Source organism: Stegostoma tigrinum, chromosome 2 (genome assembly GCF_030684315.1).
Source record: "Stegostoma tigrinum isolate sSteTig4 chromosome 2, sSteTig4.hap1, whole genome shotgun sequence".
Lineage (NCBI taxonomy): Eukaryota > Metazoa > Chordata > Chondrichthyes > Orectolobiformes > Stegostomatidae > Stegostoma > Stegostoma tigrinum.
In genome coordinates, this window is record NC_081355.1 from 40,803,585 (window position 1) to 40,820,747 (window position 17,163).

The 17,163-nt window shown below is 40.6% G+C and overlaps 1 long non-coding RNA gene across 1 annotated transcript in view; it reads left to right on the forward strand.

Annotated features, from left to right (window-relative positions):
• Window positions 1-16,364, forward strand: part of LOC125447538 (uncharacterized) — a 56,915-nt gene extending 40,551 nt beyond the window's left edge. The window contains exon 4 of the long non-coding RNA XR_007246565.2: window positions 14,750-16,364. This is a non-coding gene — a long non-coding RNA (uncharacterized LOC125447538). The remainder of the gene's footprint in view (window positions 1-14,749) is intronic.
• The last annotated feature ends 799 nt before the right edge of the window (window positions 16,365-17,163 follow it).

The window sequence follows — 17,163 nt, forward strand, 5'->3', positions numbered from 1 at the left end:
TGAAAGGATTGAGAACTAGAAGCCACTGATTTAGGATTGTTACTGTAACTAGCAGTGGCAACATTGATAAAACATTTCAATGCAGTGAAAAGGTAAGATATTGAATGTGGTGCCTGAGAGGTTGGTGGAAACAAATGCAACTGTGGCTTTTAAAAGGAAATTGGGCAATTATCTGAACAGAAAATAAAATGCAGGGCTATGAGATAAAGGCAGAGAAATGGAACAGGGAGAATTGCTCTTGTAGACAGCAAACATGGACACATTGAGCTCAAGAACTTCTTTCTGTGCTACAAACACTGAATGATATTTTTCATTAGATGTGTGCACTAAAGGCATCCCAACACCTGTATTCACTTTTGGGGATGGACATAGTAATGATGGTAATGAATGCCTTTGTAATTACAAACAGCGCCCTGCACTGACCATAGCTCTGTAAAGGGTTTGTGTAGCAATAACTTCAATTGTATGCACACCATTGTCATGGCTCCTTAAATGTGACAAAGCTTTGAACTTCAACTAGCAACATGTGATGCCTGTTGATTTCTGCTTTTTTTAGTGTCCAGTATTACTAGAACAATTATGATAGACAATCCGCTGTCTGAAATCACTCCATCATTATTTTATCGTTAGAATGCACCCAGGCATTTGTGTTATTTGTTCTTAATTCTGACAAATATTTGAAAGTTGGATTCAAAAATACCCTGGTATCCAGGTAAATTATATCTTTTCTTCGCCTTCTTCCTCATTATCATGAGCAAAACAGTGTAAACTCGGAGGAACACCAAATACATTGTGTACATACTTGGAGCCCCTCCACAACATTCAAAGGGATAGGCCATTCACAGCCAAACTAATGTATCTTGAGTAAAATTAATTAAGTCTCAAAAATTGCTCAACCTTACTCACTTAGGCATATAAATTGTAACTAGAGCACATTCCAGATCTCTGGTTTTCAGAGTTAAATGATTTGTAATTCTTGCCAATTGTACAAAACCTTTGTCTGCACGTTGAACTTCCTTGATTGATGATTCATGTGTTGCAGATTTGACATTATAATTTGCTGGTATATTTTAAGTTAAAGGTATTTTAATATTTCACTTTAATTATTAAGTTGTGTGGATTCAGAGTTTGAAAAGATAAATATTGAGTTGTTATACAGATCATATAATTACTTATGTTAATAATTAACTGATGCTAAGCATTCACTCATTGTACTTGATGCTGCAGGTCACCACCAGAATACAATTATGAAGAAAACTATTACAAGTTTTCAATATTATTTGAACAAAAGATTCTTGTAATGTTGCATTTCTATTCATATTACTTGCATTGAATGTTGATCCCTTAACAGTTTTATATAATTCTGAAGGGCATTTCACAATATTTTACAGTGCATTACTGAAAAAAAATTGTACTTAACATTGAGGTTACTTAATTTTAATTGCAGTTAGGTTGTTAATTACAAACAAATCAACAGCGTACCAATGAAGTTAAGTGGAAATTTTTTGTGGAGTCGAAACCATTACAAAGTTTGACATTCACCACAGAATGTATGCAGTTAGAGTTGAGATATAAAGAGCTTTGATTATGCCACTGGAAGTATTCTGAAGGCCTCCAATAAGTGTTGACATAGAACATAGAACATTACAGCACAGTACAGGCCCTTCGGCCCTCAATGCTGTGCCGACCTGAAATACCGATCTCAAGCCCAACTAACCTACACTATTCCATGTCCATATGCTTATCTAATGACGACTTAAATGTACCTAAAGTTGGCGAATCTACTACCATTGCAGGCAAAGCATTCCATTCCCTTACTACTCTCTGAGTAAAGAAACTACCTCTGACATCTGTCCTATATCTTTCACCCCTCAATTTAAAGCTATGCCCCTCGAGCTCGCCGTCACTATCCTAGGAAAAAGGCTCTCCCTATCCACCCTATCTAACCCTCTGATTATTTTATATGCCTCAATTAAGTCACCTCTCAACCTTCTCTCTAATGAAAACTGCCTCAAGTCCCTCAGCCTTTCCTCATAAGACCTTCCCTCCAGACCAGGCAACATCCTAGTAAATCTCCTCTGCACCCTTTCCAAAGCTTTCACATCCTTCTTATAATGCAGTGATCAGAACTGCACACAATACTCCAAGTGTGGCAGCAACAGAGTTTTGTACAGCTGCAGCATAACCTCTTGGTTCCGGAACTTAATCCCTCTATTAATAAAAGCTAAAACACTGTATGCCTTCTTAACAGCCCTGTCAACCTGGGTGGCAACTTCCAAGGATCTGTGTACATGGACACTGAGATCTCTCTGCTCATCTACACTACCAAGAATCTTACCATTAGCCCAGTACTTTGCCTTCTGGTTACTCCTACCAAAGTGCATCACCTCACACTTGTCTGCATTAAACTCCATTTGCCACCTCTCAGCCCAGCTCTGCAGCTTATCTATGTCTCTCTGCAACCTACAGCATCCTTCGTCACTATCCACAACTCCACCGACCTTAGTGTCGTCTGAAAATTTACGAACCCATCCTTCTACGCCCTCATCCAGGTCATTTATAAAAATGACAAACAGCAGTGGACCCAACACCGACCCTTGCAGTACACCACTAGTAACTGGTCTCCAGGATGAACATTTCACATCAACTACCACCCTTTGTCTTCTTTCAGCAAGCCCATTTCTGATCCAAACTGCTATATCTCCCACAATTCCATTCCTCCGCATTTTCTATAATAGCCTACTGTGGGGAACCTTATCGAACGCCTTGCTGAAATCCATATACACCACATCAACTGGTTTACTCTCAACTACCTGTTTGGTCACCTTCTCAAAGAACTCAATAAGGTTTGTGAGGCACAACCCTCCCTTCACAAAACCGTGCTGACTATCCCTAATCAATTTATTCTTTTCTAGATGATTATAAATCCTATCCCTTATGACCTTTTCCAAACTTTACCAACAACTGAGGTAAGGCTCACTGGTCTATAATTACCAGGGTTGTCTCTACTCCCCTTCTTGAACAGGGGAACCACATTTGCTATCCTCCAGTTGTCTGGCACTATACCTGTAGACAATGACGAGTTAAAGATCAATGCCTCCCTGACTTCCCAGAGGATCCTAGGATAAATCCCATCCAGCCCAGGGGACTTATCTATCTTCACCCTCTGTAGGATTTCTAATACCTCTTCCTTGTGAACCTCAATCCCACCTAGTCGAGTAGCCTGTATCTCAGCATTCTCCTCGACAACATTGTCATTCTCTAGAGCGAATACTGTTGAAAAATATTCATTTAGCGCTTTCCCTATCTCATCTGACTCCACACAACTTACCACTACTATCTTTTATTCCTTAAATACAGCTAGAAAGCCTTAGGGTTTACCCTGATCATATCCGCCAACAACTTCTCCGCCAACAACTTCTCATGTCTCCTCCTGGCTCTTCTGAGCTCTCTCTTTAGGTCTTTCCTGGCTACCTCGTAGCCCTAACTGAGCCTTCACATCTCATCCTAACATAAGCCTTCTTCTTCCTCTTGACCAGAGATTCCACCTCCTTCGTAAACCACGGCTCCCGCGCTCTACAGCTTCCTCCCTGCCTGACAGGTGCATACTTAACTTGGACACACAGGAGTTTTTCCTTGAATAAGCTCCACATTTCTAATGTGCCCATCCCCTGCAGTGGGGATGGGCACAAGAGACAGTGGACCATTGGACTTAACTGCTGTTAGGTTTACAAGGAAACATGTGCTTTCAAACTGCATCTGTCCTATTTTGACATTATCACCTTCAAAAAGCTGTCTGCACTTGTCATGAGTGTCATTATTGCACTTTCTATTCTATTCTGATTAGAGGAAACCTTGGATATAGGGGGGAAACAACTTCAGCAGCCAACAGCATTTGAATCTCATAATACAGGTGACAAAGAGAAGGAGGTTATTTGTGATTTGATATATTGACTACACAATCTGTAAATGCCAATAACCACTTTCTTAGATTAGACGTGGTACTTAAGAATGCGGAACTTCCACAGGGTGCCAGATACATGCAGAAGAACTGCTATCTCAGGTGGCGTGGTGGCTCAGCGGTAAGCACCACTGTCTCATAGTGCCAGGGACCTGGGTTCAATCCCAGCCTTGGGCGACTGTCCGTGTGGAGTTTGCACATTCTCCCCATGTCGGTGTGGGTTTGCTCTGGTTTCCTCCCGCAGTCCAAAGGTGTGCAGGGTAGGTGGACTGATTATGCTATAGTGCCCAAAGATACGTCTTTATGCAGGGTTAAGGAAATGGTTCTGGGTGGGAAGCTTGTTGGAGGGGTGTTGCGCATTTGATGGGATGAATGGCCTGTTTCCACACTGTAGGGGTTCTATCTGTTGAACCTGGGGGCATGTTTTGTTGGCTGCCTATATATCTAGTGCACCTTTGACTGTGCACAAGAATTGTGTAGTATCATTCTGCAAGATACTACACTAGGTTGCATGCACTAAAGTGATCCTGCTGGGACTGAAGAACAGCCAGCCCTTTCATTGACTTGCAGTTCTGGCTGGTGTGATTGCTGCACTTAAACGATCAGAAATCCTTGTTGGCAGTTAATTTCTTGATGTGCATTGAATCGGACCATAACTCTGTGGATTGAATTAGGTTGAGACTCTACAATGTACCCTGTCTTTGTGGACTGCCATCAGGACAACTGTGGGAGGTAGTTGTCCTGATGGCAGTCCACAAAGACAGGGTACATTGTAGAGTCTCAACCTAATTCAATCCACAGAGTTATGGTCCGATTCAATGCACATCAAGAAATTAACTGCCAACAAGGATTTCTGATCGTTTAAGTGCAGCAATCACACCAGTCAGAACTGCAAGTCAATGAAAGGGCTGGCTGTTCTTCAGTCCCAGCAGAATCACTTTAGTGCATGCAACCTAGTGTAGTATCTTGCAGAATGATACTATTCCAGAACCAATTAGTTTGATCTTGCCGGTGAATGGTAGGGGAGTTATTAATGAGGGGCAGAGGTCTTTGTGAAATGGCAGTCTTTGCGCCGGAGGGATCATTCTACAAGCATGCAAGGACGCTGCTGGGTCTCATAAAGTGGCATTATTATTGATGTAGGGCCAACCTACAGCCTCGTTTTTCTGCCAGTAGTGGTTGGTTGAGGCTCCTGAGTGACTATTGAGACATAAAAACATAAGAGAAAGGACCAGGAGTAGGATATTTAGCCACTCCAGCTTGCAGTACTATTCAATGAGATCATGACTGATCTGACTGTAGTCTAAGCTTCACATTCCTGCCTTACTCCCTAATCCTTGAGTATTGCAGGCCAAAAATCTTTTGAACTGAACCTTGAACATATTCAGTGACGAAATCTCATCTGTTTTAGTAACAAAGAGACTTCCAAAGAAAAATAACCTCAGAAGAAGAAATTCCTTCTTCAGTCCATTTTAAAATATGATCCCTATTTTGAAAGTCTGTCTAGTAGTTGTAGATCTCCTCACAATGATAATCATTCTGTCAGCATCTACCCTCTCAAAACCCCATCAAAGCTCATTTGTTTCCGTAAGATCATCTCTCGTTCTTCTAATCTCTAGTAACTGTCGATCCAACTTGTTCAACCTTTTATTATAAAGCAACTTTCTCAGCCTTAGAATCAACCAATAACGCTTTTCTGAACAGGTTCCACTGTAAGTATATACCTCCTTAACTGAGCAGATCAAAACTGTTGTTACGACCAGGAGGTAAGGGGTGAATTAACTCCCCTCTTTTTACAACCTTGGTTGACTGCAACAAACTTTTTAAGTCTTTTTAACAATCACCCAATATCATAGTTCATCTTTTTTTGTTTTTTTCATTCTTAGGATAAGGGTATGGCTGGCTGGACGAGCATTTATTGCCCACCCTTAATCGCTATTGAGTGGTCAGCTGCCTTTTTGAATCACTGTAGTCCATTTGCTGTAGGTCAACTCATAATCCTGCTAGTGCAGGAGTTCCAGACTTTTGACCCAGCTACATTGAAGGAACAATGCTATACTTTCAAGTCAGGATGGTGACTAGCTTGGAGGGGAACTTGCAGGTGATGGCTTTTTCATTTGCTTGCTGCACTTGACCCTCTATATGGAAGTGGTTTTGAGCATGGAAGGTGTTATCTAAGTACCTTTATTGAATTTCGTCAGGGCATCTGCATAATACAGACTGTCTACAATTAAAATTTAGTATTAATCAAAATTAAAGAGTCAATTAAAACGTCTTATTGAGTGAGAGATTTGAATTTTGTTACTTAACACCTCTGAGAAAAAAATGTAATCAAACACACACAACAAAGTATGAAATTTAAAAAGAAGAGAACATCCAGCACAAAAAGGCAAATCATGAGTAAGCAATTGAAACTTTCCTTAGAGTAATTGAGATATTAGGTTTTGACCCAAGACCATGTTGGCTTAAATTAATGACTTCTATCCTCACAGTGGTGAAATTTGCAGATATCCTGATGTTCTAAGTGGATGAGAGATAATGGGAACTGCAGATGCTGGAGAATTCCAAGATAATAAAATGTGAGGCTGGATGAACACAGCAGGCCAAGCAGCATCTCAGGAGCACAAAAGCTGACGTTTCGGGCCTAAACCTTTCATCAGGGAGGGGATGGGGAGAGGGAACTGGAATAAATAGGGAGAGAGGGGGAGGCGGACCGAAGATGGAGAGTAAAGAAGATAGGTGGAGAGAGTATAGGTGGGGAGGTAGGGAGGGGATAGGTCAGTCCAGGGAAGACGGACAGATCAAGGAGGTGGGATGAGGTTAGTAGGTAGATGGGGGTGCGGCTTCGGGTTGGAGGAAGGGATGGGTGAGAGGAAGAACCGGTTAGGGAGGCAGAGACAGGTTGGACTGGTTTTGGGATGCAGTGGGTGGGGGGGGGGAAGAGCTGGGCTGGTTGTGTGGTGCAGTGGGGGGAGGGGACAAACTGGGCTGGTTTAGGGATGCAGTAGGGGAAGGGGAGATTTTGAAACTGGTGAAGTCCACATTGATACCATATGGCTGCAGGGTTCCCAGGCGGAATATGAGTTGCTGTTCCAGCAACCTTCGGGTGGCATCATTGTGGCAGTGCAGGAGGCCCATGATGGACATGTCATCTAGAGAATGGGAGGGGGAGTGGAAATGGTTTGCGACTGGGAGGTGCAGTAGTTTGTTGCGAACTGAGCGGAGGTGTTCTGCAAAGCGGTCCCCAAGCCTCCGCTTGGTTTCCCCAATGTAGAGGAAGCCGCACCGGGTACAGTGGATGCAGTATACAGTATAAGTGGATGGGTGTTTCTTCAATTTGTTTTATTGCGAGGTGCTTTTTTGTTGAAATGCTGAAAGAAAACAGGATTAGAGACAACTAGCCTTCTAGTTTATTTGTTATCAATCCATGGTCTCCCCACTTTTTTCTTATTCACTCATAGGATGTGGACATCATTGGCATTTATTGCCAGTCTCGAGTTGCCCTTGAGAAGATGAATGAGCTACATTCTTGAACCACCACAGCCCATGTGCTATAGATAGATCTGCAATGCCATTAGAGAGAGAATTCCAGGATTCCAATGCAGGTCTTCCCAAATGCTGTTGCCTGAAATACAGTTCTTTTGTATTTACCCATGTTTAGTTTCCTTGCTTTTTCAAGCTGGTAATCTGCAGACAACTTTCATCCCAACATTTGAAATGTGTAAAACAATTCAAATACTTCTAAGTCATTTTGATAACATGTTAATTTCAACTTAGGGTGACACGGTGGCTCAGTGGTTAGCACTGCTGCCCCACAGTGCCAGTGACCCGGGTTCAATTCCACCTGCGGGCAACTGTCTTTGTGGAGTTTGCACATTCTCTTCATGTCTGTGCGGGTTTCCTCTGGGTACTCCAGTTTACTCCCACAGTTAAAAAATGTGCAGGCTAGGTGGATTGTCCATGCTAAATTGTCAGTAGCCTTCAGGGATATGTAGCTTAGGGGAATAGGTCTGGGTGGGATGCTCCAAGGGTCAGTGTGGGCTTGATGAGCCAAAGGGCCTGTTTCCACACTGTAGGAATTCTATAATTCAGACTAGATCTTGTTTTTTGATGGTTTCATAAATTTGTTGCAATGTGGTAAGGTGACCATTGTTGCCGTCTTAAGTCAATATTTTCCTGTTTTAGCCTATGAAAAATTGAAGGTATTAAAATCAGAAGATGGAAGTCAAAAATCCATAATCCATTCTAACCAGTATCACTGTGCATAATACTCCAGGTATGATCCCACAATCAACCTTTTTTGTCTTTATTCTTGCATGAGATATGGATATCTCTGGCAGGCCTAGGACTTTTGCTCACTCCTGATTGCTATTGAACTGAATGGCTTGCTAGATCATCTCAGAGGGTTAAGAGTCAACCATATTGGGAGCAGAGTTACATGTCATCTAGATCAGTGAGGAAAGTCAGACTTTTTGTGAAATAGATAGATAGTAATTTTGAACAACAGTTATGTGGTCACTACTAAGCTAGATTTTAATAAGGCTTTGATACTTTTGTATTCATTCAACCCCCCCTTGCAATAAAGGCCAAAGTTCTACTTGCTTTCCCAAGTACTTGTTGTAACTCTATACTAACCTTGGGTGATTCATGTACGAGGAAATCCAGATGCTTTAGTACCACAGCATCATTTGGTAGTGTCTCTTCATATAACTATTACTATGCTTTCCCATTCTTCTCACAAAAGCCGACACCCATTGTTTTCCCACAATATACTTCATCTGCTAATTTATGCCCAATCTTTGTATTATTTTGCTGACTTATTGTGACCTTTTCTCAACTCACTTTTCTATCTATGTTTGTGTATAGTCCCTTCAGTCAAGTTATTAATGGAGTCTATAAATGCCTGAGACACTAGCACCTATCACTGGGGTATCACATTGTTAGAATTTGCCACCTAAAACTGATGCACTTATCCCTGTTTCCTATTGGTTAGCCAATGCTCAATGATTTCTAAAATATTATTTCAAGCAACCATGAGTCTCTTACCTTCCACAATCTTTTATGTGGCACATTAATAAATTTCTTTTTCAATCTAATTTCAGGAAATCACTATTATCATACAATTCAAGGCATTTGAAAAGGTTCCCCATGGTAGGCTCATTCAGAAGGTCAGGAGGAATGGGATACAGGGGAACTTAGCTGCTTGGATACAGAATTGGCTGGCCAACAGAAGACAGCGAGTGGTAGTAGAAGGAAAATATTCTGCCTGGAAGTCAGTGGTGAGTGGTGCTCCACAGGGCTCTGTCCTTGGGCCTCTACTGTTTGTAATTTTTATTAATGACTTGGATGAGGGGATTGACAGACGCGTCAGCAAGTTTGTAGACGACACGAAGGTTGGAGGTGTCATTGACAGTATAGAGGGCTGTTGTAGGCTGCAGCAGGACATTGACAGGATGCAGAGATGGGCTGAGAGGTGGCAGATGGAGTTCAACCTGGATAAATGCGAGGTGATGCATTTTGGAAGGTCAAATTTGAAAGCTGAGTACAGGATTAAGGATAGGATTCTTGGCAGTGTAAAGGAACAGAGGGATCTTGGTGTGCAGATACATAGATCCCTTAAAATGGCCACCCAAGTGGACAGGGTTGTTAAGAAAGCATATGGTGTTTTGGTTTTCATTAACAGGGGGATTGAGTTTAAGAGTCGTGAGATCTTGTTGCAGCTCTATAAAACTTTGGTTAGACCGCACTTGGAATACTGCGTCCAGTTCTGATCGCCCTATTATAGGAAAGATGTGGATGCTTTGGAGAGGGTTCAGAGGAGTTTTACCAGGATGCTGCCTGGACTGGAGGGCTTATCTTATGAAAAGAGGTTGACTGAGCTCGGACTCTTTTCATTGGAGAAAAGGAGGAGGAGAGGGGACCTAATTGAGGTATACAAGATAATGAGAGGCATAGATAGAGTTGATAGCCAGAGACTATTTCCCAGGGCAGAAAAGGCTAACACGAGGGGTCATAGTTTTAAGCTGGTTGGAGGAAAGTATAGAGGGGATGTCAGAGGCGGGTTCTTTACACTGAGAGTTGTGAGAGCATGGAATGCGTTGCCAGCAGCAGTTGTGGAAGCAAGGTCATTGGGGACATTTGAGAGACTGCTGGACATGCATATGGTCACAGAAATTTGAGGGTGCATACATGAGGATCAATGGTCGGCACAACATTGTGGGCTGAAGGGCCTGTTCTGTGCTGTACTGTTCTATGTTCTATGTTCTATGTAATTCCTTTCTCATATCTAAATATACAACATTTACAATTTATCCTTTTTCTACATTGCTTACTGTCTTTTTAGAGAACAGTAGTAAATTTGCCAAACACAATGTTCCTTTCATGAAACTATTTTGATTCTGGTTGACTACATTGTGACTTCCTAAATCTCCTGCTACTGTCTCCTGAATAATGTATTCTCGTGATTTGCCAATGACACACGATGCATGATACAAAGCAATCGTAACAACTTACTGTGAAAAAAATCTTTTTTGTATTCTCCGTCTTGGATTTTCTTGCCAATATCTTAAATCTGTGTTCTTTGGTTACCTGCTTTTGACCATTTATAAAGCCTCTCAGAACAGGCTGTTCCACCACTTTGGACAACAATATTTTGATGGGCATTCATCTGCTTTGAAATCATCCAAATAAGACAAGCATTCTGATTTTATGACTGTCATGATCCAATTTTTGTACTTCACTGCAGTTTTCAGATGTCACTTATATAGCTGTAATGAAATCATTTACAATGAATGGATTTGACTAATACTGAAATACGATGTGTATTCTCAGTTATTGTTAATTGAGCTAATAAAATGTGTGAAAAATTATGATTTTATGCAGAGGAATACTATTGAACATTTATACTGAAAACATAACATTGAGTATAAAATAAAATGAGCAATTAATGAAATATTTTATGTTTTAATGTAAACACCCTACTCTAATATGATTTCTATTATTTATTGAAAAATCCCATCAGCTTTCCAAATAAAAACCAAAAGAACTGTGGATGCTGTAAATCAGGAACAAAATCAAATTTGCTGGCAAAGATCAGCAGGTCTGGCAGCATTGGTGGAGGAGAAAACAGAGTTAAAGTTTCGGGTTTGGTGACCCTCAGAGGAAGGGTCCGAAACATTCACTCTGTTTTCTCCTCCACAGATGCTGCCAGACCTGCTGAGCTTTTCCAGAAACTTTGTTTTTGTTCCATCAGCTTTCCATATTGAAATAGAATTCTAGGTTATGGCAAAATGTGCACTTCCACACTGAGCCATTCCGTGATCCCCATGAAATAAATGAGATTGCATGCCTTATGCATTCAATCAATAGGCAGAAGGTTGTAGAAAATAGTTGTATCCTAATTCAAATCCAATACTTGCTTGCAATCATTGTGGCAGAAAGGAAAAATTCAATTCTCAAAGTTTTTAAGGTTCTGACACGCTGAAAATACCACGTTTGTGTAATATTTTCACAAGGAACATTATTTAAAAATGACTCAAAAAGGTTAGTGATTAACTTTGAAACTACCTCATCATATTTTAACAGCTACCTGGTTGTCAACTCTGTCACAAAAGCAAAATTTCTTATAGTTAACACCTTATCTCATCTCAAAAATGTCCCAAAACATTTCACGGACTGAATTGCTTTGAAGTATCGTGAGTGTTATGATTTAAAAGTGTTTAACCTTCTGGTCGTAAAGAGACAAGTAATCATAAAAACAGAACCACCTTAGTATCAAAATGCTGCATGGTGTGTGTCATTGTGTAAATTTCTGGTCTTAAAACAGTCTGGTAGATTTTCTACTTGCCATAAAATTGGCTGTGCAGATTAATCATCCGTTATAGCAAACACCCAAACTTCACTTGAGGAGGTGACTATTATTGCACTTGGACATGAAATTGAATATAAATCATACATTAGAATGCCTAAACTGTGGAAACAGGGGTTTTGGCCCAACAAATCCACAACAAACCTCAGAACATCCCATCTACACCCATCCCCCTTTACTCTACACATCCCTGAACACAACAGGCAATTTAGCATGGCCAATCCACCTAGCCTGCACATCTTTGGACTGTGGGAGAAAACCGGAGCACCTTGAGCAGCCAGACACAGGGAGAATGTGCAAACTCCACACAGACAGTAGTCTGAGGGTGGAATCAAACACAAGTCCTGGTACTGTGAGGCAGCAGTGCTAACCATTGTGCCACCGTGCCACCCCTGTTTCTAATATATTTTTTCAGTTACCATAAAGAACATTAATAGAAATCTCACAATGCACAAAATTTTGGTCAGTGCTATGTTAAAAGCTATGTTAAGTGGGGTGTGAAATGTGCGGACTGAGCACCTTTAAAATGGTTGCTTTAAAAGTGTCAGCTTTAATAACTTCAGTTCAGGCATGTCTGAAAATACACTGATAGAAACTCTCTGAACTCTATCTTTACAATGTACTGATCAATCTTTTAAAGATACCCTCCATTCCCACATCACAAGTAACAGTTTTATCTACCATCTACATGAATCTGCCTTTTCAATGTCAGTGGAGATCAAGCCCATGGACAGATTTGTGACGCAAGTAGAACATTTCCATGATTTTATGAGATACAAGTGATTTAGATTTCTTTGGAACAATGTTTTCCCTACAGAGTAGCATGGAGAATAATGGAAATTTTAAAGCATAATTTAGGCTACAGCCTCTTTCTGGATTTACCTGGCTTTGAATATCAGGAGAAAACAAAATGCTGACAGAAACCCTTTCCTCACATGTTGTCCTTCATAAAGAAACTTAAGATGTAACATTAGCCAGTCTTCTCTCTTTTCAGATATTGACATGTTTTTAGATTCTTGCATTCATAGTTTGTTTTTTGTTTAGTAGCATCTTCTGGTTCATAATACATATGTTTGGAATTAGGGGGAAGCTGACGTTTTACTTTTCACTAGCAGGAATTCCGACATACCTCAGTGGCAGGGATGATTACTTAAGTTGACTTAAATATTGTTCTCACTGAGCAAGCAACACTGTAATGTGATGAGTAATAATACTCTAAATCTTAAATTGAAGTGATTACCAATGTAATAGCCAAATGGCCGCTAAGATACAAGTAGATTGCCAATTTGGACAAACAGCAAGGGATGATGAGTATGGGACATGCTGGCCAAATAAAGCTTTGCAAATTGCAAGTCCAGACACAGTGCAGACACAACAGTTAGGTGCTAATAACACTAACATGGCGTAAAATTACACATTTTGTCAACAGTTTAACCAACAATGGAGGAATGCATATTTTCAACCAAAAACCTGGAAATGCTAGACAAAAAAGCAACCATTACCAAGCCATCCAAATGATTGACAATGTTTCAAACCATTAAGTTAGCCTGCCAATTGGCCAGAACTATGGAAAGTTCCTGAAAACTACCTAAAAAGGAATAAAAACAGGGCTTAACTGCAGACTGATTTCTAGGACCTTTGAAGACAAAGAAGAAGCAGCTGTCATGGCTCTGATGTTATAAGCCATCTAGACTTGAAATGGTGGCTTGGTCTGTCTTCATGAATGCTGCCTGATTTCTTCTTCCAGCATTTGTTGTCTTCAGTACAGATTTCAGCATATGCAGCAATTTGTTCCTAGAGTGTAGTAGATTGGGTGAGTATGAAGTAGCAGAGAGCAAATGGTGGAATTTACCCTTCCGACATAACTGGGCTTTCTTCCACATGGCTGATACTGCACTGAACTGGGTGGCAATCTCAAAACAGGCTAGCATGGTCTGATACCAAGTTTACTCTGGTGACTCTGGGGAAGAGGATGGCCCTACTCTGCTTTACCCTATGTACCAGGACCTCCATTTGCTGTCTACAAAGCTAGCTGACCAATTCTCCTTCTCAGCTATGTCTGAGACAAATGTCAAAAGCTGTGGAGGCAGCTCCAGGCTGACTATGCTTGTCTGGGGGCACACAACCTTTTGAAGATGGCATCATTGAAGGAATGCCAATACATTTCGCGGTATCTAGGTGGTGGTATGCTCTTCCAGCTACAGCGAGAATCAGGCCAACATCAGATAAGAGAGGTGCTACGGTAGTTACTTATTGAGACAAGTTTTGTTGATCTTGAAGAGAAACCCTCCAATACATACTACAAAATTGACACAGCCAAAAACAAGGTTAAGCACATTAGTCTCGATTCCATCCAAGAAAATCTAGCAGGTTCACTAATCAGTTGCTTTTTTCTGCCCAGGTAATGGTTGAAGCACACGTGATAAAGTCAAAATTTGTAGCCTGACTGGATGCTACAATGAGGGGACGATACTGTAGGAATTTCTCAAGGTCCTAGTCTCAACCATATTTAGCAGCTTCATCAATAACCTTCCGTCTATCGTAACAACGAAGGTGGAATGTTGCTGAGGAGTGCACAAAGTTCAGAATCATTTACAAGTTCTTAGATATTGAAACAGTCCCTACCTATAAGCGAAAGACCTGGTCAACATTCAGACTTGGCCTGATATGCAACAAGTAACATTTGTGCCACTCAACTGCCAGATTATGACTATCTCCAACAAGAGACAATCTAGTTGTTGACCGTGGACACTTAACAAAAAAAACCATCACCATATGCTTCATTATCAACATCCTGAAGGTTACCAATGACCAGATGCTGAACTGGAACGGTGATATCAATACAGTAGCTACATGAGTAGGTCAAAAGCTAGGAATTCTGCAACATGAAACTCAATTCACATCTCTATTTGTCTTCTTAGATACAGCTCCTATAATTTTCGAGAAGCTCAACAACATCCAGATCAAAGGACCCCACTTGACTGGCATCCATCCACTTTCTTCAACATTCAATCCGTTCACTGCCAATGCCACGTGGCAATAACATGTACCATCTATAAGAAGCACTGCAGTAACTCGCCAAGGCTTCTTCAATAACATCTTCAAACCACAACCTTTGCTACTTAGAGGGGTGGAAGCTGTATGGGAATGGCGACACCTACTTCCAAGTCACACTTGGAACTGACTTGGAACTGACTTGGCTTTTCCTTCACTATTACTCCTTGCACTATCTACGGTCGAGATTAGATTAGATTCCCTACAGTGTGGTAATTGGCCCTTTGGTCCAACAAGTCCACACCGCCCCTTGAGGCATCCCACCCAGACCCATCCCCCTATAACCCACACACCCCTGAACACTATGGACAATTTAGCATGGCCAATTCACCTATCCTGCACATCTTTGGGCTGTGGGAGGAAACCGGAGCACCCGGAGGAAACCCACACAGACACAGGGAGAATGTGCAAACTCCACACAGACAGTCGCCTGAGGCGGGAATCGAACCCAGGTCCCTGGCACTGTGAGACTGCAGTGCTAACCACTGAGCCACCATGCCACCCAAAGGTCACAGTGCTGTGTGTCAGGCCTGTATTCAGGCAGAGAACTGAATAAGGTGAAAATTCAAACAATGTAACTTACTTATGATGATATTAAAAATAAAGGAATTATATTATGTTGCACTATATAAATCAAACAAGTTATTATTATTAAATTATGCACATTAGTGCTGTATTAAACACTCAATATATAGGTGGTTACCAAATTTGGGTTTTCATCACTATTTATTACATGAAGAATTGCCCAACTCTAAACTGCTAACAGTCTTTCCTGTGAAAACGAAAATGTGTAGATAACATGGATAAGGATAGGGAACAACGAATCCAATGAAGCTGCGGTCATTTTGAATAATTATACAAACCTGACCAATCCGACAAAAAAAAGTTCATTTAAGCAACAATATTGGAATGAATAATCACTGGTGATAGAACAATATAGTTGCCTGTCATCACCAACATGCCAGAGGCCAAAGGCATAATATTCTAGACACTTAGAATAAGAGTAGGATGTCAGCTTAGCTGAGTGTTGTTTTACTGAGCTATGAAGAGGGAGGAAACAATCCTTACACAGTGAATGGTATGTAACTACCTAAGCCATCATATTCGGCTAAGAAAGGCTATAAAGTTACTCACCTGCCAGAACATGAGAGATATTTCCTACCTGCAAGGAGTAAATTGCATGCTTGGAATACTTGACTAGCCACAGAGATCTGACTATTGATATGTTGACATTTAACAAACACAAACAGACTAATTCTAATTGGGATTACATCATTTGCAAGTGAGCACATTGAAATGACCCTTTTCTAATCATTGAAATGTTTTCATTCCACCTTGTACACATAATATTCCCTGACCTACAAAATTTATGTGTTAAATTTACTCAACTGTGCTTTGCTGTGACATACACTATTGTTTTCTACATGGTAGAACCTCTATTTCTACTACGCGTCAGTGCATTCTCTTTATGATGGCACATTATATGTACATATAATTGTTTTTCTTTGGCACATTTTCTACGTTAATTCATAATTCTGTAACTGATAAACAAATAAAAGGCAATTTTCCACATAATTGATAAGCTTATGACTATTCTGTGAAAAGAACTGCTTGATTAGTAAGGATATAAGGCTGTAAATTGCCTACAATAGTGCCTTGTGAGACTGATCCATGGCTAAATTTTGCAATTACTGCTAAATATATGATCATTCATAATTCATGAGGCATGTTACATAATTTTGCTCATGTGCATGCTTCTGCTAGTAGCTTCCCTCTAAAATTTCATTCTAGTTGGAAACCATAAGACTATATTAGCCAACTTGTTACTTTTTGATTCAAAAATTAACCTGCACTTCTATAAATATGTATACACAACTTGAATTATATCATGTAGGCCTCACTGCCATCTTAACCCTACACTTATGCTAGAAAGTTATGAAAAAGATGCCAGGGTCAGAAAGAAAAGTGCCTTTACTTTATTTTCCATTTCCTCATGGCACCAAAGTTTGTCATTACATCTGCTCTAATGAGTAAATATTCTACAATCATCAAGGATGGTCTAGTGCCACAGTGGTGGTGTCTCTATCTCTGGGCCGGAAGGTCCACGTTCAAGTCCCAGCTGTCACAGAGATGTGTCAAAACATGATTTAAAAAAAAACTTACCACTGCTGTTGTTTTAGACTGCTCTTGGTTTGTTGAGGAATATCTACAGAATCCACTGAGGTAATGTTAAAAGCATAAACTTTTATTTTAATTTACATACAAAATGATCAGTAACAAC